This window comes from Schistocerca serialis, chromosome 2 (assembly GCF_023864345.2).
Source record: "Schistocerca serialis cubense isolate TAMUIC-IGC-003099 chromosome 2, iqSchSeri2.2, whole genome shotgun sequence".
Lineage (NCBI taxonomy): Eukaryota > Metazoa > Arthropoda > Insecta > Orthoptera > Acrididae > Schistocerca > Schistocerca serialis.
This window is the reverse complement of record NC_064639.1, coordinates 181,050,400-181,075,888: the sequence shown is the minus strand read 5'-3', so window position 1 is coordinate 181,075,888 and position 25,489 is coordinate 181,050,400. Positions and strand designations below refer to the sequence as shown.

Below are 25,489 nucleotides of genomic sequence, written 5' to 3'. Positions count from 1 at the left end.
ACCGCTTCGTTATTTTATCTGCGGCGGTCGTCATAAAGTCTGCTCTGCCCATCGAATATGGCTGTGGGAACATTCTGCGAAATCCTTCTCGGGCTGTCCTGCAGTGTAGTGTGGTGTGGCTGTTTGAGGAACGACGCACCGTAACGAGATAGGCGCCACGATGGCAGATAGGGGAAGTGGGGTGAGGGGAGGGGAGGCAAAGTGTCGGGGTGTGGGGTGGTGGGGGGTGGGGGGGGGAGGCGCTTCGCCCGGCCGTCGCCTCTGACGCCGCGTGTGCAGATCGCCGGCAGACCCTCTGCGACGCCGACGTCGAAACGCACGGCGCTACGGTCGCGATCCGTCAACTGTTGCTTCTGATTCACCCGCCGCTCTCAGTAAGTCGCTGGACGTCGCTCGCAAGCTACCTACTGCCTTAGCTTTGTCGCCGCTTTGCGCCTGTAATTGTAGCCATCGAACTTGTTTTATACGTAACGAACCTTGGCTATACTAGCAGCAGTGCGAGCGCAACGCTTCTGAACGAACTCACCCTGAGTCTAAATCAGGAACGTCGCGTTCACTATTTTTGCACATATGGGAATTCTAAAATAATTAATTTGTACTAGTACTCCCTGGCGGCCTCCACTTGCTCATGGTCTGTCCAAAGAAAATGACAGTAGTACGTTTTCCTGTGTCGGCCGTAATACAGCAATGCTCATCGGCACTTTAACATAGATCAGTGTACAGCAAAATTCAAATGTATCCCACTTACCGCCTATACTTGCGAAACTGTATCTTTAATAATGAACTTTTAGTACGACGCACTTTACGAGTGCTGTATTGATCGTTAGATAAGCGGCGAATGACTCTTTACCACTAACTTGCTTCATAAATTATAGTCTAGTGCCAATGGCCAGTTACAAAAATACCCATCCGGTAGGACTGTTTCCTTAAAATTTTTCTGATGATGAACCCAAAATTTGCCCTATTGCGCTAAAAGTATGTTATCTTTTACCTGCGAGTACTTGAGAACTATGTGACTATGCAGCCTACTTCACAAGTCAATATCGTCCACTAAATGCATTATTTATACTCCAGATATTTTAGAAGAACTCTTTATCTGAACGGCAAAATTGTACATTTCAGAAGGCATGTATACTAGAATTTGAGATGGGATTAGATCCAGCATTAATAATTTGTTCATCGGAGAAAATTAAAACGGGTTAGAGGGTTTTCTTCATTTTTGCAATACGTAAATAGCTGAAAATGAATGTCATTTCGTCACACTGCGCTGTGCCACGTTGTTAAGTGCGGGACAACAGCTGCTTCATATCCTCCCTGAAGTCCTTTATCCATCCCACATGTCACAGATAGTATCGGTTCGAGACATCTGTTTCTGTACATAAATACTACCTGTGAAACGGTCTCGATCATAAACATATGTGGAAGTTGTGTGTTACTCCATCTGAAACGAAGGAAGTTACAGCAACGCAGTGAGTTTTAAATGTATAACTGATCATAAACAGTAGAGTTTGCATTCGTTCTAGATGCAATCCACTCGGAACGGATCGGCGGAACTATACACGGCACGTCAGGCTTCAATTTTTGTAAGTCTCTCGGAGTTTCGAAAGGTTCCGAATTTGCAAACCATCTGGAAGTAAGGCAACAGCTGTTTCGCGCGCCACATCACGCCTGAGATGGACGAAGCAAGGACAAACAGCAGATCGATCGGGTAGATGTGTTCTCGGCGTCGTCGACCCGCTCTCGTCACTGACGCGCCGTTCGTGTTCGTTAAAGTGATGGACGCTGCGAGAGGGACGTGCCCAATTCTAGGTGCGAGCAACAACAGAACCGCGCTCGCGCTGTAGATGTTTTCTGAAATATCTCGAGGTGTAACTAGTAACGATCTCCAGTCTAGCAATATGAGTGTGAAAGGCGAAGTTCAAGGGGAAGTTCAGAGTTACACACACTATATATATATATATATATATAGAGAGAGAGAGAGAGAGCGAGAGAGGGAGAGAGAGAGAGTGTGTGTAACTCTGAACTAAGTTCAGAGTTACACACACACAATATCAAAAGGTCAGGATAAATCTGAAAACTCAATAAATCACGGAATAATGTCGATAGAGAGGTACAAATTGACACACATGCTTGGAATGTCATGGGGTTTTATTAGAACCAAAAATATACAAACGTTCAAAAACGTCCGACAGATGGCGCTTCATCTGATCAGAATAGCAATAATTAGCATAACAAAGTAAGACAAATCAAAGACGATGTTCTTTACAGGAAATGCTCAATAGGTCCACCATCATTCCTCAACAATAGCTGTAGTTGATCAGAATAGCAATAATTAGCATAACAAAGTAAGACAAATCAAAGACGATGTTCTTTACAGGAAATGCTCAATAGGTCCACCATCATTCCTCAACAATAGCTGTAGTCGAGGAATAATGTTGTGAACAGCACTGTAAAGCATGTCCGGAGTTATGGTGAGGCATTGGCGTCGGATGTTTTCTTTCAGCATCCCTAGAGATGACGGTCGATCACGATACACTTGCGACGTCAGGTAACCCCAAAGCCAATAATCGCACGGACTGAGGTCTGGGGACCTGGGAGGCCAGGCATGACGAAAGTGGCGGCTGAGCACATGATCATCACCAAACGACGAGCGCAAGAGATCTTTCACGCGTCTAGCAATATAGGGTGGAGCGCCATCCTGCATAAACATCGTACGTTCCAGCAGGTGTTTATCAGCCAGGCTCGGGATGATGCGATCCTGTAACATATCGGCGTACCTCTCACGCGTCACGGTAGCAGTTTTGCTGTCCAGCGTCACCTGTCAGACTTTTGTGATTTTTTTTTTCTTTTTTTTTTTGCTCTAATAAAACCCCATGGCATTCCAAGCATATGTGTCAACTTTTACCTCTCTATCTACATTATTCCGTAGTTTATTAAGTTTTCAAATTTATACTGACTTTTTGATCACCCTGTATATAGAGTGTGTGTGTGTGTGTGTGTGTGTGTGTGTGTGTGTGTGTGTGTGTGTAGCTCTGAACTTCACTTTGAACTACATCTGATTTTCTCCATTTTTTCCATATGGCGACTATTCAGACCTCGTCCATACAGAATTCATATATCTGTTTTCGAATTCTGTTTGGACGAGGTCTGAATAGTCGCCATATGGGAAAAAATGGAGAAAATCAGATACAGGGTCATGAATCTATTAAGAGGCGCGGAGGAGGTATTTTCTCTTTCTCCTTCTTCTTCTTCTTCTGCTGCTGCTGCTTTTCCGGATTCACTGGACCACTTCAGTCAAAGATTTTCAGTTCATCTTCCAAAAATTTTCTTTCTGAACTGTCCAGTACCTTTTCATTCGTTCCGGTCTAGTTTGTTTATTTTTGTGTTAAGTCTTATATTTATGTTCTTGAGTTTCTTTAAATTTCTATTTTGTTTTGGAAATCGTCCAGAGCTAATTGTAGCTCTTTCATATCCTCCCTGTTATTCATTAACCCTCCTACATGTCACCTAATGACAAATGTTTCTCTATATTTTTTCTTGGTAATCTAGTTTCTGGTTTTCTCATAATGTGCCAAAAAAAAGAAGGAAAGAAAAAAAAGAGATCCTTTTCTTCATAATATCTGTAACAGGTTGGGTTGTTTGGGGGAGGAGACCAAACAGCGAGGTCATCGGTCTCATCGGATTAGGGAAAGACGGGGAAGGAAGCCGGCCGTGCCATTTCAAAGGAACCTAGGGAGATTTAGGGAAATCACGGAAAACATAAATCAGGATGGTCGGAGGCGGGATTGAACCGTCGTCCTCCCGAATGCGGGTCCAGTGTGCTAGCCACTGCGCCATCTCTATCGGTCATGTATAATAGGATCTACTTCTTTGAATACCACTTCATTTGGCACTATCCGCCATTGTTCATCTTTTTGATATTTCTTATTTATGCGTGTTATAGCGGACGCTCACCATTACTGAATAGAGCCGAAATAGTGTTTGCAATCTTTTCTCTGCCGCTTTATCGTACAGCCCTTATTGAGCTGCAGAGGGCCGCTCCAACACCCTGGTGGGATGATTTCGGAGACATTTCCCAAACAACGATAACATGACTGCAATGTATACTGAGGATCAAAAGTCATGGTTGGTTGGTTATTGGGATGTTTAAGGGGGACTAAACAGCTAAGGTCATCAGTCCCCCATCAAAAGTCATGGGATAGTGATATGCACATAGACTGATGGCGGTGGTATCGCATACAAAAGGTATAAAAGGGCAGTGCATTGGAGAAGCTGTTATTTGCATTCAGGTTATTCATGTGAAAAGATTTCCGAAATGATAACGGCCGCACCACGGATATTAACAGACTTTGAACGCAGAATGGTACTTGGAGCTAGACGCATGTCACATTCCATTTCGGAAATCGTTAGGGAATTAAATATTCCGAGATCCACAGTGTCAAGAGTCTACATCTACATCTACATCTACATCTACATCTACATCTACATCTACATCTACATCTACATCTACATTTATACTCCGCAAGCTACCCAACGGTGTGTGGCGGAGGGCACTTTACGTGGCCACTGTCATTACCTCCCTTTCCTGTTCCAGTCGCGTATGGTTCGCGAGAAGAACGACTGTCTGAAAGCCTTCTTGCGCGCTCGAATCTCTCTAATTTTACATTCGTGATCTCCTCGGGAGGTATAAGTAGGGGGAAGCAATATATTCGATACCTCATCCAGAAACACACCCTCTCGAAACCTGACGAGCAAGCTACACCGCGATGCAGAGCGCCTCTCTTGCAGAGTCTGCCACTTGAGTTTGTTAAACATCTCCGTAACACTATCACGGTTACCAAATAACCCGGTGACGAAACGCGCCGCTCTTCTTTGGATCTTCTCTATCTCCTCCGTCAACCCGATCTGGTACGGATCCCACACTGATGAGCAATACTCAAGTATAGGTCGAACGAGTGTTTTGTAAGCCACCTCCTCTGTTGACGGACTACATTTTCTAAGGACTCTCCCAATGAATCTCAACCTGGTACCCGCCTTACCAACAATTAATTTTATATGATCATTCCACTTCAAATCGTTCCGCACACATACTCCCAGATATTTTACAGAAGTAACTGCTACCAGTGTTTGTTCCGCTATCATATAATCATACAATAAAGGATCCTTCTTTCTATGTATTCGCAATACATTACATTTGTCTATGTTAAGGGTCAGTTGCCACTCCCTGCACCAAGTGCCTATCCGCTGCAGATCTTCCTGCATTTCGCTTCAATTTTCTAATGCCGCAACTTCTCTGTATACCACAGCATCATCCGCGAAAAGCCGCATGGAACTCCCGACACTATCTACTAGGTCATTTACATATATTGTGAAAAGCAATGGTCCCATAACACCCCCCTGTGGCACGCCAGAGGTTACTTTAACGTCTGTAGACGTCTCTCCATTGATAACAACATGCTGTGTTCTGTTTGCTAAAAACTCTTCAATCCAGCCACACAGCTGGTCTGATATTCCGTAGGCTCTTACTTTGTTTATCAGGCAACAGTGCAGAACTGTATCGAACGCCTTCCGGAAGTCAAGAAAAATAGCATCTACCTGGGAGCCTGTATCTAATACACTCCTGGAAATGGAAAAAAGAACACATTGACACCGGTGTGTCAGACCCACCATACTTGCTCCGGACACTGCGAGAGGGCTGTACAAGCAATGATCACACGCACGGCACAGTGGACACACCAGGAACCGCGGTGTTGGCCGTCGAATGGCGCTAGCTGCGCAGCATTTGTGCACCGCCGCCGTCAGTGTCAGCCAGTTTGCCGTGGCATACGGAGCTCCATCGCAGTCTTTAACACTGGTAGCATGCCGCGACAGCGTGGACGTGAACCGTATGTGCAGTTGACGGACTTTGAGAGAGGGCGTATAGTGGGCATGCGGGAGGCCGGGTGGACGTACCGCCGAATTGCTCAACACGTGGGGCGTGAGGCCTCCACAGTACATCGATGTTGTCGCCAGTGGTCGGCGGAAGGTGCACGTGCCCGTCGACCTGGGACCGGACCGCAGCGACGCACGGATGCACGCCAAGACCGTAGGATCCTACGCAGTGCCGTAGGGGACCGCACCGCCACTTCCCAGCAAATTAGGGACACTGTTGCTCCTGGGGTATCGGCGAGGACCATTCGCAACCGTCTCCATGAAGCTGGGCTACGGTCCCGCACACCGTTAGGCCGTCTTCCGCTCACGCCCCAACATCGTGCAGCCCGCCTCCAGTGGTGTCGCGACAGGCGTGAATGGAGGGACGAATGGAGACGTATCGTCTTCAGCGATGAGAGTCGCTTCTGCCTTGGTGCCAGTGATGGTCGTATGCGTGTTTGGCGCCGTGCAGGTGAGCGCCACAATAAGGACTGCATACGACCGAGGCACACAGGGCCAACACCCGGCATCATGGTGTGGGGAGCGATCTCCTACACTGGCCGTACACCACTGGTGATCGTCGAGGGGACACTGAATAGTGCACGGTACATCCAAACCGTCATCGAACCCATCGTTCTACCATTCCTAGACCGGCAAGGGAACTTGCTGTTCCAACAGGACAATGCACGTCCGCATGTATCCTGTGCCACCCAACGTGCTCTAGAAGGTGTAAGTCAACTACCCTGGCCAGCAAGATCTCCGGATCTGTCCCCCATTGAGCATGTTTGGGACTGGATGAAGCTTCGTCTCACGCGGTCTGCACGTCCAGCACGAACGCTGGTCCAACTGAGGCGCCAGGTGGAAATGGCATGGCAAGCCGTTCCACAGGACTACATCCAGCATCTCTACGATCGTCTCCATGGGAGAATAGCAGCCTGCATTGCTGCGAAAGGTGGATATACACTGTACTAGTGCCGACATTGTGCATGCTCTGTTGCCTGTGTCTATGTGCCTGTGGGTCTGTCAGTGTGATCATGTGATGTATCTGACCCCAGGAATGTGTCAATAAAGTTTCCCCTTCCTGGGACAATGAATTCACGGTGTTCTTATTTCAATTTCCAGGAGTGTATTTTCTGGGTCTCATGAACAAATAAAGCGAGTTGGGTCTCACACGATCGCTGTTTCCGGAATCCATGTTGATTCCTACGTAGTAGATTCTGGGTTTCCAAAAACGAAATGATACTCGAGCAAAAAACATGTTCTAAAATTCTACAACAGATCGACGTCAGAGATATAAGTCTGCAGTTTTGCGCATCTGATCGACGACCCATCTTGAAGACTGGGACTACCTGTGCTCTTTTCCAATCATTTGGAACCTTCCGTTACTCTAGAGACTTGCGGTACAAGGCTGTTAGAAGGGGGGCAAGTTCTTTCGCGTACTCTGTGTAGAATCGAAATGGTATCCCGTCAGGTCCAGTGGACTTTCCTCTGTTGAGTGATTCCAGTTGCTTTTCTATTCCTTGGACACTTATTTCGATGTCAGCCATTTTCTCGTTTGTGCGAGGATCTAGAGAAGTAACTGCAGTGCGGTCTTTCTCTGTGAAACAGCTTTGGAAAAAGGTGTTTAGTATTTCAGCTTTACGCGTGTCATCCTCTGTTTCAATGCCTTCATCATCCCGGAGTGTCTGGATATGCTGTTTCGAGCCACTTACTGATTTAACGTAAGACCAGAACTTCCTAGGATTTTCTGTCAAGTCGGTACATGGAATTTTACTTTCGAATTCACTGAACGCTTCAGGCATAGCCCCCTTTACGCTAACTTTGACATCGTTTAGCTTGTGTTTGTCTGAGAGGTTTTGGCTGCGTTTAAACTTAGAGTGAAGCTCTCTTTGCTTTCGCAGTAGTTTCCTAACTTTGTTGTTGTACCACGGTGGGTTTTTCCCGTCCCTCACAGTTTTACTCGGCACGTACCTGTCTAAAACGCATTTTACGATTGCCTTGAACTTTTTCCATAAACACTCAACATTGTCAGTGTCGGAACAGAAATTTTCGTTTTGATGTGTTAGGTAGTCTGAAATCTGCCTTCTATTACTCTTGCTAAACAGATAAACCTTCCTCCCTTTTTTTATATTCCTATTAACTTCCATATTGCGCTGAGAATACCAAATTTCAGGCGTTACCTGTACCTCTCACCAGGAACAACGAAATGGCACACGGCCTTCACTTAACGGGCGAGAGTAGCGCCGTTTCCGTATAGATGTCAGTGCTAACAGACAAGCAACACTGTGTGAAATAGCCGCAGAAATCAATGTGGGATGTACGACGAACGTATTCGTTTGGACAGTGCGGCGAAATCTGACGTTAGTGGGCTTCGGCAATAGACGTCCGAAACGAGTGCCTTCGCAAAGAAAACGACATCGCATGCAGCAGGTCTCCTGGGGTAGTTATCATATCGGTTTGACCCTAGACGATTGCAAAACCGTGACCTGGTCAGGTGAGTCTCGATTTCATTGGGAGAGAGCTGTTGGTAGGTTTCGAGTGTGGTACAGACCCCACGAAGCCATGGACCCAAGATGTAACAAAGCACTGTGCAAGCTGGTGGTGGCTCTATAATGATGTGCGTCGTGTTTACGTGGAATAGACTGGGTCCTCTGGTTCAGCTAAACCGATCATTGACTGAAAATACACTACTGGCAATTAAAATTGCCACACCAACAATAAATGCAGATGAAACGGGTATTCATTGGATAAATATATTATACTAGAACTGACATGTGATTACATTTTCACGCAATTTGGGTGCATAGATCCTGAGAAATCAGTACCCACAACAACCACCTCTGGCCATAATAACGGCCTTGATAGGCCTGGGCATCGAGTCAAACAGAGCTTGGATGGCGTGTACAGGTACAGCTGCCCATGCAGCTTCAACATGATACCACAGTTCATCAAGAGTAGTGACTGGCGTCTTGTGACGAGCCATTAGTGGGCCACCATTGACCAGACGTGCTGAATTGGTGAGGGATCTGGAGAACGTGCTGGCCAAGGCAGCAGTCGAACACTTTCTGTATCCAGAAAGGACCGTACAGGACCTGCAACATGCGGTCGTGCATTATCCTACTGAAATGTAGGGTTTCGGAGGGATCGAATGAAGGGTAGAGCCACGGGTCGTCACACGTCTGAAATGTAACGTCCGCTGTTCAAAGTGCCGTCGATGCGAACAAGAGGTGACCGAGACGTGTAACCAATGGCACCCCATACCATCACGCCGGGTGACACGCCAGTATGGCGATGACGAATACACGCTTCCAATGTGCGTTCACCGTGACGTCGCCAAACACGGATGCGACCATCATGATGCCGTATACAGAACCTGGATTCATCCGAAAAAATGACTTTTGCCTTTCGTGCACCCAGGTTGGTCGTTGAGTACACCATCGCAGGTGCTCCTGTCTGTGATGCAGCGTCAAGGGTAACCGCAGCCAAGGTCTCCGAGCTGATAGTCCATGCTGCTGCAAACGTCATCGAACTGTTGGTGCAGATGGTTGTTGTCTTGCAAACGTTCCCATTTGTTGACTCAGGGATCGAGACGTGGCTGCACGATCCTTTACAGCCATGCGGATAAGATGCCTGTCTTTTCGACTGCTAGTGATACGAGGCCGCCGGGATCCAGCACGGCGTTCCCTATTACCCTCCTGAACCCACCGATTCCATATTCTGCTAACAGTCATTGGATCTCGACCAACGCGAGCAGCAATGTCGCGATACGATAAACAGCAATCGCGATAGGCTACAATCCGACCATTATCAAAGTCGGAAACGTGATGGTGCGCATTTCTCCTCCTTGCACGAGGCATCACAACACCGTTTTACCAGGCAACGCCGGTCAACTGCTGTTTGTGTTTGAGAAATCGGTTGGAAACTTTCCTCATGACAGCACGTGGTAGGTGGCGCCACCGGCGCCAGCCTTGTGTGAATGCTCTGAAAAGCTAATAATTTGCATATCGCAGCATTTCTTCCTGTCGGTTAAATTTCGCGTCTGTAGTACGTCATCTTCGTGGTTAAATTTCACGTCTGTAGCACGTCATCTTCGTGGTGTAGCAATTTAAATGGCCAGTAGTGTAGTTATGTTCAGCTACTTGGAGACCATTTGCAGCCATTCATGGACTTCGTGTTCTCAAACAACGATGTCATGTCACTGAGCCACAGTTGTTCCGGATTGGTTTGAAGAACATTCTGGACAGTTCGAGTAAATCATTTGGCCAACCAGATCGCCCAACGTGAATCCCATCAAACATCTGTGGTACATAATCGAGAGGTCAGTTCGCGCACAAAATCCTGCAGCGGCAATACTGTGGCATTTATAGACGGCTTTAGAGGTATCAGGGCTCAATATTTCTGCAGTGGACTTCTGGGTACGCTTTGAGTCCTTGCCACGTCGAGCTGTTGCAGTATGCCTGGCAAAAGGAGGTCCGACACGATATTATGAGGTATCCTACGACTTCTGCCAGGTCCTTGTACAAGGGCACGCCGTCCCGCGACTGCACAACGTAGTCACAAAAGTAGTTTACTGCTTGCTTGTGGAGAAAAGAAAAACTGTGACTCCTTCCTGAGTCTACGCTCGGTTTCACAAGTCAGAGCTACTGCAGTAGATAGGGAAGAACGTAGCCATACAGTTGATGTGTACATCTATACGTCATCTGTGACCCCAAAACATCGAGTGTGAAATTTGAAAGTCGAAAAAAGTGTCTTCTTCAGAAAACGAGACCTTTTCAAGGCTTATGGGACGCAACGCCGCGCGGTATGCACTCGTAGAGGTACGAATCCTGCTGTCCAGTACCAGTGGCAGGACAGTGATGTGGAGACGCGAACCGCCTTGGTTCAGTCCTAAGCTGTCAAAAGTCAGTTATACCGATCAATTACAGGAAGGCTTCGCATATGCATCTAGTCGAATGCAGTTCTTGGGCTACGCTCTACCCAAACAACACAAAAAATTAGCTTTCCAAACACATTTTGTCCCACTTTAGTGATGCCAGTCAACATTCAAAAGGTAGGGGGTATGAAACCAATGCAATAAGTGAGTTAAAATGCTCAGACGTGTGATGTTATATGAAAACAAAATGTTATAGATTGCAACCAGACTTGAATAAGCGTTTTTTTAATGTTCATTTCTTATTTCTCGTCTTTGACGTGCATTAATATAGCAATTTTGATTGGCTTTTTATTGATACACAACAAGGATCTTCTTAGTCATTCTTTTCTTTTTCTATTCCGTATTTATAATTTTTACTGTCAATGTAACGTTATTAGTATACGAATGATAATATTTGTTGTGCAAAACTCGTTGGGTACCCCACATTTAAACAAAAAAAGGGTGTTATTTCAGAATCAGAAAGGTGGCATTCATACTTCGCACTAGTGAATCGGGCAGTATTTAGCAATTGCTATATATGTATGAGAATTGGATATATGTCCTAATCTCGTCCTGCCCCTTCTCTCTCCATCTTTTCCTCCCCCCTCTCTTTATCCTTCTCCTCCTTACCCTTCTTTATGTCCATTCCTCCCCCCCCCCCCCGTTTCAGTCCCCTTTGCACCCCCTCCCCCCGCTCTCTCAGACCTTGAACGTTTTTTTATTGTTATTGCAAATTTAGGTTCAGTAGTAGTATTCTAACCATAAGCCCGAAATATAAATTTCCTGTTTTCTGTGAAAGCCGTTCGCGAGAAAGAAAGCAAACCAGCACATTTCCTGTATATAATTTTTGTAGAGCAATGAAATTTCGGAACTACGTTTGCCTAAGTGATTAACAGTGCAAGATCACAGGTTAATCCAATAGCAAATGTGCCGGCCGCTGTGGCCGAGCGGTTCTAGGTGCTTCAGTCCGGCACGGCGCTATTGCTACGGTCGCAGGTTCGAATCCTGCCTCGGGCATGGATGTGTGTGATGTCCTTAGGTTAGTTAGGTTTAAGTAGTTCTAAGTTCTAGGGGACTGATGACCTCAGATGTTAAGTCTCATAGTGCTCAGAGCCATTTGAACCATTTTGAATAGCAAACGTGAAATGTTGGTACATTAATAACCACTGTAACTGCCAGCATGCTGAATGGAAGCAAGCAAACGTGCATGCAACATGCCGGATCTCAGTTTGTAGGAGGGAGTTGGTCAGTCACTACAGGGACGGTTAATGCTGGTTGTGGACGACGCTGGATTCAAATGGTTCAAATGGCTCTGAGCACTATGGGACTTAACATCTATGGTCATCAGTCCCCTAGAACGTAGAACTACTTAAACCTAACTAACCTAAGGGCATCACACAACACCCAGTCATCACGACGAGGCTGGAATTGTCGTCCGATGATGCCCCACATGTACTCGATTGGAGACATATTTGATGATCAAGCAGTCCAAAACAACATGTCGACATTCCGTAGAGCTTGTTGGGTTATAGCAGCTGTTTACAGGCGAGCGTTATCCTGATGGAAAAAACCCCTGGAATTCTGTTCATGAATGGCGGCACAACAGGTCAAATGATCAGATTGACGTACAGATTTGCAGTCAGGGTGCGTGGGATAACCACTAGGGTGCTCCTGCTGTCATACGAAAGCAGACCTCAGACTATAGCACCTGCTCTAGTTCCAGTGTGTCTAGCATGCAGTTAGGTTGGTTGCAGGCCCTCAACCGGCCTCCTTCTAACCAACGCACGGCCATCACTGGCACCGAAGCAGAGAAAGCTTTCATCAGAAAACACAACAGACCACCACCCAGCCTCCAACGAGCTCTCGCTTGACATCACTGAAGTCACAAAAGGCGACGTTCTGGGGTGAGTGGAATACACGCTAAAGTGCGTCTGGCTCGGAGCTGTCCTTGAAGCAGTTCGTTGCGTCGCTGTGGTGCCAACTGCTGCTCAAATTGCTGCTGCAGATGCAATACGATGCACCAGGGCCACACGCCGAACACGATGGACTTCTCGGTATTGCCACGTGGCCGTCCGGAGCCCGGTCTTCTTGCGATCGTATATTCCCGTGACCACCGCTGCCAGTAATTATATACAGTGGCAACATTCCTCCCAAGTCCTTCTGCAGTATCGCACAAGGAAATCCAGCGTCTCATAGACCTATTACACGACCTCAGTGAGGTACTGATAATGGCGTCTTTGTGGCCGTAAAGGCCTACTTGACTAACTTCAACTCACAACGTCCAATCTCAAAGGTAACTAACGCTCACGACCGTTACGGCATCCATTTAAACACTGGCGCGAAATCTGAATAGACGTCATCTTTCAGATGTAGAAACACGCCTACTAACTTTCGTTTATGTCGCTCAGCTCCTTCTTGGTGTTGCGATTTTTTCCGGTGGGGCAAATAAAAGTGGTTCGGACGCGTGGATACGACTGGATGTGAATGTATGCATATAACCACTCCACCGCGAAGCGCACGCCACATGTCCGCCCGCCATGTGACCCACACTGCCGGCCGGTGTGGTCGAGCTGTTCTAGGCGCATCAATCTGGACCCGCGCGACCGCTACAGTCGCAGGTTCGAATCCTGCCTCGGGCATGGATGTGTGTGATGTCCTTAGGTTAGTTAGGTTTAAGTAGTTCTAAGTTCTAGGGGACTGATGACCTCAGATGTTAAGTCCCATAGTGCTCAGAGCCATTTGAACCATTTTGATCCACACCGTTTCAGAGCGCAGTGCGGGCTGTGTCAGTGAGAATGAAGCGTGCAAAGGGGATGTTGGTACTCACAGTGGAGCATCGGGTGTTCGTGTCCTCAGTTCGTGGTCTAGGGCTAGCGTTGCTGCCTCTGGATCACGGGGTCCCGGGTTCGATTCCCGGCCGGGTCGGGGATTTTCTCTGCCCGGGGACTGGGTGTTTGTGTTGTCCTCATAATTTCATCATCATCATCATCATCATCATTTGTGAGAGTGACTAAATGGGATTGTGAAAAGAAAATGGACTGTGTAAAAATTGGGACTTTTGTACGGGCGCTGATGACCGCACAATTGAGCGCCCCACAAACCAATGATCATCATCATCATCATCGGTTGTTCGTTGTGGAAAGTTACATGACAACAAAGTTGTGGAAACGGTGTGGTCAATTGTTTTTTGAGAAGTTTAATTGTCTTAAAGAGCCAGCCAAGAGTCCCTTGTAACGCTTAACGCTTAGTTCGAAAATGGTATCGGACAGGACCTGTTTTGAACAGGCCAGAAAACATTGCGAAACCTGCCCGCACACCAGAAAATGTGACTGCACTTCCTCTAGAAAATACTGCAGAGTCCTACCAAATCAACCCATGGCCTGTGGAAGAGACCGGCATATCACCTCGATTATGCGGATGAATATTCTTCCTCGACCCTGCTGTCTGGTCACGGCCCTAGCTGGCCACTCAGGTAACCTGGTCAGTTAGGTGTGGGGAACCTTCAAGTCTAAGGTGTATCGCAGCAACCCTCATAGTCTTCAGAAACTGCAGCAGAATATTTCGGGTGAAATTACAGCAACTCCAGCAATCCAGCTTCCACCTTCAGCAACTTGCTGACCAGGGCCCAGAAGTGCCAAAAGATGAATGGTGGTCGCTTTCAGCATCTGTTATAGTCAGGTTAGTACAGTATTTCTTTTCCCCTGCTGTGTTTCTTTCTAGCCTGGAGCTCTGTTCTCCAGGCCACTTTTATTTGCCCCATTTTATATATATTCTAGCAGTCAGTTTTAACAGTCAACCTATAGTGACCTTTACTGTTTAAAATTTAAAAAACATTTGGCATGTGTCCGCATGATTGTTTATTGGGGTACCATGTAAAAATTTGCAGTATATCGTCAAGTACTTTTCGAGTGTTTTGGTAAAAACGGTATACAACGTCTTGTCTTTATATGGTAGTTTAGATTAATAATACAGATGTACTTCACCTCTAGTCGTGCTTACCTTTAAGATACCAAGATACTTAAAAGCTCTAAGTGGACGCCTATCACTCGTCTGAGATACAATACGGCGTGTGTACTTTCTGTCAATGTTAGCTCCTGAGGCACGAGGCATTCTCATAGTCACTGAATAATTTACAGAAAAAATGGCAGTTTCAGAATGTTGCCTCGTTTTGGATCAATTTTTATGGATGTAGGACACTGGCAACTAGCTCTTAATGTAGAGAGATGTACAGCTTTTCACTTCAAGCACAACACTGGAATCAGGCAAGTCAGACAAAAAAATTGGGAGTAACAGTTTGTGCGTGTTTGGAGGGGGGGGGGGGGGGGGGGGCGATACGAGAGGGAACGAACGCATCGGCTCCATTTCCAGTTCAAGCAATTGACAGGCATCTCTATGTATTAATGGGATACTGATAATCTGCAAGTTTTCAGCGAGAAAAATTACTCACAGAACACTTATACGGTCTATACATACTGCTCAGCTGTGTGAGCCCGTATCATGTCGGGCTAATAATCGAGTATACGAAAGATGAGGGCAACACGACATATGCTTAATCGTATTCCTGTAGAGTTTTACATAAAGGCCCGAAAATCTGAACTGACAGACAGTCCAATAAATACGCCAGACATCTCAAAGAAGCCTGCTCAGAAAATTTCAAGAACCTGCGAAAATTTTTCAGCCTCTTATGAATCGCTATCTTAGATAACTGGACATACACACATATTAACTGTCTTTTCTGCCACGTTCCCGCGGTAAATGCCATATGTAGAAAACTAAATATACCATAAAATAGAAAAGTTTCCTCTGCCATGCACTCATAGTGGTATGTATAGATGTATCAGTCTCAAAAAGAGGAATTAAGGCGCCGAAGATTTCATTTTGATTTTATTTTTCTGGGTGGCCGTTTAAGTGAATTATAGGACAAGGAGAGAAATTAATGCAGGCGCAGATCATCTACCCTTGTGCGTTTCCCGATGTAGAAAAATGAAACAGTTCATATCCATGGCAGCTACAGAAATTCCCATGCTACGTCAAGAGGTGCATTAAGGTATCTGTTGGTGCAACGACTTCTTACGACAGCACCGTAGTTCAGGTGTTTTTTTCGTACTAGCTGAACTTGCATTTCTTGGACTCGCTATAAAATCAGCAAAAAGCATTGATTGTGAGGGAGTTGTCACGACGTCATAAACTCGCAGTCGACGTCCACCATGTTAGTAGTCTCAAACAGTAGCTTGTGGAGAAAGCGTTTTTATAAAAAATGCCAGTTTGTATCATTACATGTGTACTAGTCGTCCAGATTATAGTCTAAAGTTTAAAGAAATCAAATTTCATTCGTAACTGTGCTCACTCAAGCGCTATTTTCTTTCACATACATGAATTTTAGTCGCGCTGATTACTTTTACTGTGCCGGCCTCTGTGAACGAGCGCTTCTAGGCGCTTCAGTCCGGAACCGCGCTGCTGCTACGGTCGCAGGTTCGAATCCTGCCTCGGGCATGGATATGTGTGATGTCCTTAAGTTAGTTAGGTTTAAGTAGTTGTAAGTCTAGAGGACTGACCTCAGATGTTAAGTCCCATAGTGCTTTTTTATTTTTACTGTAATGGTTATATTTCTATAATTAGATTTCGTATTTCCTATCAGTGTAACTCGAAGAGCACTCTGGTTGAACTCTGTGAAAAAGAAATATTTCGAACAGACCAGACATAGCAAAACATGTTCTCAGCATTTTTGGGAAGGGGACGTAGATGGAACACGAGTTTCGTTGTTCCACATCCGGAAAAATACCGGATTACGAAAACAGCCTTTTCACATCACATGCATCGCTTCTTGTTTAGAAAAGCGTCCGAAAATGCCTTCGCGATACTGCGTTATTCACAAAGCATCTTAATATTTACTATTTTTAAAAAACAGTGTTGCGTGGACACAACAGAAAACAAGAACAAGAAGCAATTGTAAAAACCGTCTGATAATGTTTAGCGCTTCTAATATGGCGACGCCCGCTTCAAAGCAAGTCTGTAGCACCACCTCGATGCAGTATCAGAGTTCACGATGGTGGAACTCTCCCTGGCAAGTCTGTACAGCTACAGTATCTGTCTCTGTCTACAGACAGAGAAATGCTAAAGAAAGCGCACTTAACTGTCAGGAAAGCAATGCGTGAAACCTTTAACGAATGTTGTAGCAGAGTCTTACCGAAAGACTTCTTGCGAAATCGAAAGAAATTCTGGTCATGTGTAAAGGCTGTTAGTGGCACCTAAATTAGTGAGCAGGTGCTCATGGATGACACAAGACAAACTGAGAGTGGCAAATTAAAATAAAAAATGCTGAACTCCGTTTTCAAATGTTCCTTTAGATATGAAATTGCAGGAATACTTCCACTGTCTAAATCTCGTACTAATGAACAGATGAATAATATAGATAATAGTTTCAACGTCGTTGAGAAATCGCTAGAATTGAACAAAGGTCTAAGGACCAGAGGAATCCCAATCAGGTTATCCACAGAATTTGTGGTTGACATAGCCCCTGTATCAACCACAATATATTATAGATTCCTCGATGATGATTAGTGTTTTAGGGCGCACAACAACGAGGTTGTCAGCGCCCGTAGATTCCTCGAACAAAAACTCTGTCCAATATGTGAACACCTGTTTCACCCATAATGTATCGCAGGTCTTTCGAACAAAAACTCGTCCAATACATGGAAGAAAACACAGGTCCCAACCGACTACAGGAAGAGTAGTAGAAGTGACCCACAAAACCAATATCTTTGAGATGAAATGTATTCGCAGTTGCGAATATCAACAACCATCAGCTGGATAATGGGAATGACGACAGTGAAAATTTGCGCCAAAACTGGACTAAAACTTTTCCCGTTTATCGTGAGCGGACGCCTTACAATTAGGCTATCTGAGCGCAACCCACGGCCACACATCAACTTTCGTTTGACGTCAAACATGTGTCTACAACCAGTGCTCGTGTACGGGAATATACGTAATGGATGTACGAGCGCAGGCTGTATACACGTGGTTGACGACATATGGATGTTAGGATGTGACTGTTGATCGTGCGCGGATAATCTAATTGGATAAACTAATTGATGAGGCGGCCGCTTGCAATAAGCAGAAAATCTAGGATCGAGTCCCGGTCCGGCATAAATTTTCATTGCTCTCATTCCACTATGCAGTTGATAGTTGTTCATATTCGCAACTGCAAATACTGTATATTCCATAACGGCTGTAGTCGCTGCAGTGCTCTCCCTTCGGACATGCATGCGTGTCCGAAAGAACATTCCACCGCAATTCGGAATAATATGGACACCGCAATCTCGTAAATGTCTTTGACATCCAACTAGAGCTCAAACGTAATGAGGAGTAAAGAACAGGCTCATCTCGCTCATTTCCAAAACATCTGTCATACGAAACCCAAATTGTACTTTTCTCACATGAGATCCTGAAAGCCTTGGGTCAACGTGCCTGCTAGATGGGATATTTCTTGACTTCCGAAAAGAACTTTACACTCCACCACAGCAAAGCTTATTAACGAAAGTACGGTGATATCGAGTATGAAACGAAATTTGTGACTGGCCTCAGGATTTTTTGGTAGGTAGAATCATCGGCAGACGTAAAAATAACTTCATGCGTATACCAGGGAAGTGTGTTGGGACCGTTATCGTTCATGTTACATATTAATGACCCGCCAGACAGTCTAATAGTAACCTCACACTTTTTTCTACTGTTGAAGTAATGTATAATAAAGTACTCCCTGAAAAAAAGACCACAAATACCCAGTCAGATCTTGAATTCAAAGCGGCATAAAAGCTAGTAACGTGCTTTAAATTGTTTCGAGTTCAGGAAACAATAAATCATTGTATCCTACGACAACAATATCAGTGAGTCACAAGTGGGATAAATCAACTCGTACAAATAGTTGAGGAAACATTTGGGGGGGGGGGGGGGGATATGAAATGGAATGATGACATAGTGAAACTGCTGAGAGGATACCGCGAAAATGCGGTCAGTCTACAAATAAGACTGTATAAACGAACAGTAGTGGAATATTGCTCAAATGTGCAGGTCCCATACCGCACAGGACTGCTAAATAAACAAATAAATGTCGCATGGCACGACGACTTGGTACAAGAATTTCCATTGAACCCCATTTCGGCGACTTGGGTGTCCTGAAAACCAATGGTACCTGGTTTTCCCCGAACGGTCACCCATCCAAAGTACTGGTCAGGCCCAATATTGTTTCACATCGGTAAGCTGGCGGGAACCGGCGTTACCAACGTGGCAAGGCCATTGGTACAAGACTATTAAGGGATACTGAACGTATACAGAGAAGGGAAGCGCTCTCACGGGGATTCTAAACGACCTGAACCAGCAGACGTTTGAAGACAGAAACCAGTTACCCTGCGGAAGCCTACATAAAATAATCCAAGAGCTAGCATTGAGGAATCTGGTTATATACTACAACCCGCTACAGATCGCTACCGTAGTAGAATAGACTAATTACAGCGCACACAGAAGAATTTGAATAAAGCTTTCTGCGCTCCGCACACGAATGGAATGGGAGGAAGCCGTGAGTGGCAATGTGGGAAGTACTTCCAGTGATTTGTACAGTATAGGTGTAGGTTAAGATTTAACAAAAAGTAGCACGCTCGCGCTCGCGTGTGTTGGGGTGTGTTTAATTTCTATACTCGCTGTATTGTTTCGATACTCTGGTTTAAAATATGTTCTTCTGGTGTCCTCTTTGACTAGTAGATGCTTCCGTATGCGGTTATAACAAGAATTGTATTTTTTCATCACATTCAAGTGTCACACCCTATTAGCAGAACTATTAAAGACCTGAGAAGGGAGAAAGGAATGATTCCTTTGCCATCTCTGAATCCTGACAGGTGGATTCGAAGACGAATTATTTCTTCCTGAATCCGCCTGTCACTGCCAACTGTACGCTTGAGAAACATCACAAAGGGAGAGCTTTCCGGCATACAGAACTAAAATCAATTGTAACATCAGGCGCACTTCATGTAAGCGTAACGGGATCATTAACGTTTTCAGTATATAGGGTGAACATTAATGAAACCGAAACACTGCCAGGGACGGGTAGAAGAAATGGGGGAAGAGAGGTCCTATGAGCATGAGTCCGGAAATGGACGGTGTGCTTGCAACGACAGCAAATCGTCCCGGAACTCCGAACAGATCTGCATCACATCCACGTCACAACAGATGTTCAAAGTGGCCTTCATGGGATGCAACGCACGCTTTCACACGACACATCATGGACTGCCGCACTTTTCGCATGTTCCGGTCTCTCTCCGAATCGCGTCACAGGCGTAGTGAACAGGCTGTTGAAGGGTCTGCACATCAGGAAATGGTGAAGCATATACAACGCTTTTCAGCTGCCCCCAGAGGTAAAAGTGCAGGGGCTTAAGTCCAGTGATCTAGCAGGCCATGCTACAGGGCCTCTGTATTCTATCCAACGCCCGGGGAATATGCTGAGGTGTCGGTGAATGTAATGCGGAAGTAGGGTGGTGTTCCGTCATGCAGAAACCACGTAACCTGTTGTATTCCCAAAGGCACATTCTCAAGAAGACATGACAGAGCATTCCCAAGGAAGTTCGTCGAGGCGTTGTGGAATAATAACTGGTCCAAGTCCGCTACTGGCCATTAAAATTGCTACAACAAGAAGAAATGCAGATGACAAACGGGTATTCATTGCACAAATGTACTATACTAGAACTGACATGTGATTACATTCTCACGCAATTTGGGTGCATAGATCCTGAAAAATCAGTACCCAGAACAACCACCTCTGGGCGTAATAACAGCCTTGATACGCCTGGGCATTGAGTCAAACAGAACTTGGATGGCGTATACAGGTACAACTGCCCATGCAGCTTCAACACGATACCACAGTTCATCAAGAGTAGTGACTGGCGTATTGTGACGAGCCAGCTGCTTGGCCACCATTGACCAGACGTTTTCAGTTGGTGAGAGATCTGGAGAATGTGCTGGCCGGGGCAGCAGTCGAACATATTCAGTATCCAGAAAGGCTCTTACAGGACCTGCAACATGCAGTTGTGAATTATCCTGCTGAAATGTAGGGTTTCGCAGGGATCGAATGAAGGGTAGAGCCACGGGTCGTAACACATCTGAAATGTAACGTCCACTGTTCAAAGTGCGGTCAATGCAAACAAGAGGTGACCGAGACGTGTAACCAAACACGGATGTGACCAAAATGATGCTGTAAACAGAACCTGGATTCGTCCGAAAAAAATGACGTTTTGCCATTCGTGCACCCAGGTTCGTCGTTAAGTACACCATCGCAGGTGCTCCTGTATGTGATGCAGCATCAAGGGTAACCGCAGCCATGGTCTCCGAGCCCATAGTCCATGCTGCTGCAAACGTCGTCGAACTGATCGTGCAGATGGTTGTTGTCTTGCAAACGTCCCCATCTGTTGACTCAGGGATCGAGACGTGGTTGCACGATCTGCGGATAAGAGGCCTGTCATCTCGACTGCTAGTGATACGAGGCCGTTGGGATCCAGCACGGCGTTCCGTATTACCCTCCTGAACCCACCGATTCCATATTCTGCTAACAGTCATTGGATCTCGATCAACGCGAGCAGCAATGTCGCGATACGATAAACAGCAATCGCGATAAGCTACAGTCCGACCTTTACCAAAGTCGGAAACGTGAAGGTACGCATTTCTCCTCCTTACATGAGGCATCACAACAACGTTTCACCAGGCAACGCCGGTCAACTGCTGTTTGTGTATGAGAAATCGGTTGCAAGCTTTCCTCATGTTAGCACGTTGTAGATGTCGCCACCGGCGCCAACCTTGTGTGAATGCTCTGAAAATCTAATCATTTGCATATCACCGCATCTTCTTCCTGTCGGTTAAAATTCGCGTCTGTAGCACGTCATCTTCGTGGTGTAGCAATTTTAATGGCCAGTAGTGTATGTTGCGCCAAGAATTCCTGCCCACACACTGACGCTGAACCGAAGCCGATGAGACGTTTCAACTATTCCCAAGGATTGTCTGTAGCCCAAAGATGTCGATTTTGCAGACTGATGATGCCATTTCTGGTAAAGGATGCCGGTAAAGAGGACTGATGACAGAAATCCCCTTATTATGGTGACCTGGTGCAAAACCATCGGCAAAACCTTTCCTGTACAGGGAAATCCACTGCTAATAGTGCTTGCACTCGTTGCAGGTGACTGTGATAGTAGTGTTTGACATGGAGTGTACACATAATCGTACTTTGACTTACAGCATGTTGGCGGGCCACTTGCCTGGAGGTTGTACTAGGGTTCGTCTCAATATCCTGTAGAATCTGGTCCTCCATATCTGGTGTACGCACAGTTCGCCGCCTCTCTGCACGCTCGTCTGTCTCACAGGACCCGTGATCACATAAATGCCCATAAAGGGGCTTGAAAAGTTGTGTGATGTGGTTGGTATCTGCGAGGGTACTTGTTTTGGTAAAGCCGTGCTTCCTCTCGACCGTTTCCATTTGCTTGGCCGTACATAAATACCATCTCGGCTTGTTCCCGACATGAATTCCGGACCATTCTGCTGCTTACAGTACGCTGCGTCAATCACAAAGCCTGCAAAAAACAGGGAATACACGGCATGTGGTCAGTGGAACTGTCATTCGTTGGGGGCCATCTACCGTGATAATGACGCACTTCCGGATAAATGGTTTATAAGACCTTTTTTCCCCCATTTCCAGTCAGGAAATGTCTGTACCTGCGATTTTTCGATTTTATTAATGTTCACCCTGTATCCAGGAAGACTTACCTAAGTCTTGAACTGCAGATATTGCGGAAATGGAAAGTTCTATAGTGTGCGGTTTTCACAGATTGGGTTGGTAGTCAGTGGTTAAAAAACAGATTGTAATAATATTTATAAAGTGTATTTTTTGTGCAAACATACACTTTTTAAATGGAACTATGCCAATTGACATTAACAGACTAAAGGCAAAATAAATTAGAATGTCAGTAGTGTTTGTTGCAGGAGTCTAGTGCGAGTCGTTTACGAGGTACCGTATTCTGAAAAGTTTTCATACTGTCACTTGTTTGTGCAATTCAAAAAATGGTTCAAATGGCTCTGAGCACTATGGGACTCAACATCTATGGTCATCAGTCCCCTAGAACTTAGAACTACTTAAACCTAACTAACCTAAGGACATCACGCAACACCCAGTCATCACGAGGCAGAGAAAATCCCTGACCCCGCCGGTAATCGAACCCGGGAACCCGGGCGCGGGAAGCGAGAACGCTACCGCACGACCACGAGCTGCGGACTGCAATTCAACCAGCGTAGTTATCAGGTACGATGTTGTTTTGTTTGTTTACTGTGGGCGTGTGTGTTCCTTGCAACTTACAGTCAGTTAGTGTGTGACACTCCAAGCAGTAGGTAGTGAGTGGACGATCGGATTTAAGAACGCAGTTTGTTCATGTACGGTGTATATGGCAAGATATCCCAACAGACGCATACCGTACCGGCAATTACACTAGCCAATAAAATTTTACATTTTTTGTGTAACTGGCATGAAAAAAGCTAATCTTTCTGTTTTTAGATGTGCTGATAACGAAAATGTTAATGAAAATGTAAGATTAGCTTTTGTTTTGAAGTTATAATAACTTTATATTACTGCCCACATAAACTTATGCATGTGGCTATTTACCTCGGTGTTACCTTGGTCACTGAGGGCGCAATCGCGTTGCCTGGTGTTTTTTGTGATTCCCTGATTAGTGTCCAGTGGTAATCGGCTAACAGTGATGCACTCCACATTCCCTGGTATCTCATTTCCATGTCAGAAATTTGCAGTAGAAGCGTTCTCCGTGCTCGTCGGTTACAGCACCACAACTGTCAAGAAAGAAGTCCAAGTGGGAATCTAGGAAATGTAACTTTAAGGACTTGTTGCACCCCACTTTTTTGTAGCAGTGTCGAAGATTTTCCACAAGATCCTTATAGTTTTCTGCCCTCTTATTCTGTAGAAAGTTTGTCGACAGTTGAACAAAGGTATTCCTAGCTAGCTTTTCATCACTTGTCAGGATGGTGTGGAAATGCTCATCTTTGTAGAGTCTGCGTATCTGGGGATCCACAAAATACCCGCTTTCATTTTCGCCTTGCTAAGACGTGCAAATTTCTCGCGCAAGTAGAGAAATACTTCTTCGGTTTCGACCATGGCCTTAACGACGTTTCTCATTAGTCCCAACTTCGTATGAAGAGCAGGCAGAATTATGTTCCTGGATTCAAGAGCGTCGAGCATTACATTGTGAGATCGCAGTTCAAGCCAAGCTCAAGTGATTGACGTTTAGGCCAATTTTTCTTTTTATAATGAAGTACTTTGGCGTGGCTATCCCAGAGGCACAGGAAGCAACAGAATTTGGTGTAGTCGTGTTGTAGGCCAAGTAATATTGTAACGTTCTTTTGTTAATGATTAATGCTTTAAGATTACGCTGAATGAATGTCTGAACTGTGGAAAGGGTACTGAACTCGAAGTATCGTGTAGCGTGTTGTAAGTGCAAGTGGTGTGCTTATTCTGTGCTATTCCTAGCAAAACTTTACACGAATTGATCGGGAAATGTAGCTCCCAATACCAATAAAGAAATACAGTCACAGCAAAATACATACAGCCCGTTAGGCACCGAATCATGTGGCCCTGTTCAAAGTTGATAACTTTGGTCCCTGTGCACATAGCAAATAAATTAAATTGTCTTACCTGTAAAGCAGCAGCGGAGAAACGCGGTAAATTCTGGTGTCTCATGAAAAAATATGAATATGCTAGCTACAGGCTCACCAGTCTGCAATGCTGGCCATAATACTTGAAATTCGCATGAAATTCATTTGGCTGATAAACTAGAACATTTAAGAAAATCCAAATTCTTTGAAAAATATATGACCTGGACTGGGAGGCGGTACTGATTATGGGGAATTACTATCACTCAGTTTTTTTAGCAAAATTATATTGCAAGTTAAATTTGGCTTTTCAAAAACATCTGACAACTGAAGTTACATTACTCACAATTGATTCACAAACAATGAGATTTAAACAGCAAGTATTATCTAACTTCATACAACCAACATAAACGCAAATCATCAAATTAAATGTAGCTCTGTTAACAAATCTTAGAAACATCACAAAAATGAAATATCTAACTAGCCTTTTTATCAAAACGGTTTACGTACATTCTGGGGTTACTCAACAATTACAAATTATCAGCCACCTCATCTATACTAACGCGCTGGAAAAAACAGAAACCACAGGTATTTAACATGTTTACCTTGGTTGCATGAAGACTTCTGCTTCTATGTTCAACAATATTGACATACCTACATTAATCTAACATTTGGTGGCTTCACACTGCACACGACAAAGACTGACTACTCCATCGCCTTTCTCTCACAGACAGCTACCTACAAATTTGTGCCCAGAGTTCCCTTACTCCAACACTATAATAATGGCAGACCAGATATCTTTGGCTCTGCGGTTGCGCGCAGTCAACAATCCGTATTATCGTTTGTAGTATACTAGTTTCATTTTAATTTATTAATATTCTTATCTTATTCTAATACCACATACATCTGCGCCCCAGTATACTTCTTTCAATATGCCCGTGACTCTCAATTACCCGGAAATGTGCCATTTAGGCTTATGATAGT

The 25,489-nt window shown here is 45.2% G+C and overlaps 1 protein-coding gene across 2 annotated transcripts in view; it reads left to right on the top strand.

Moving 5' to 3' along the window:
* The first annotated feature begins 270 nt into the window (after positions 1 to 270).
* The window catches only part of LOC126456886 (synaptotagmin-15-like), a 247,828-nt gene continuing 222,609 nt past the window's right edge, over positions 271 to 25,489 (top strand). Inside the window, exon 1 of one of the 2 annotated variants that reach the window (XM_050092716.1) lies at positions 271 to 374. The gene's annotated coding sequence lies outside the window, so the exon portion shown is untranslated. The remainder of the gene's footprint in view (positions 375 to 25,489) is intronic. The other variant, XM_050092715.1, reaches the window with a different exon arrangement.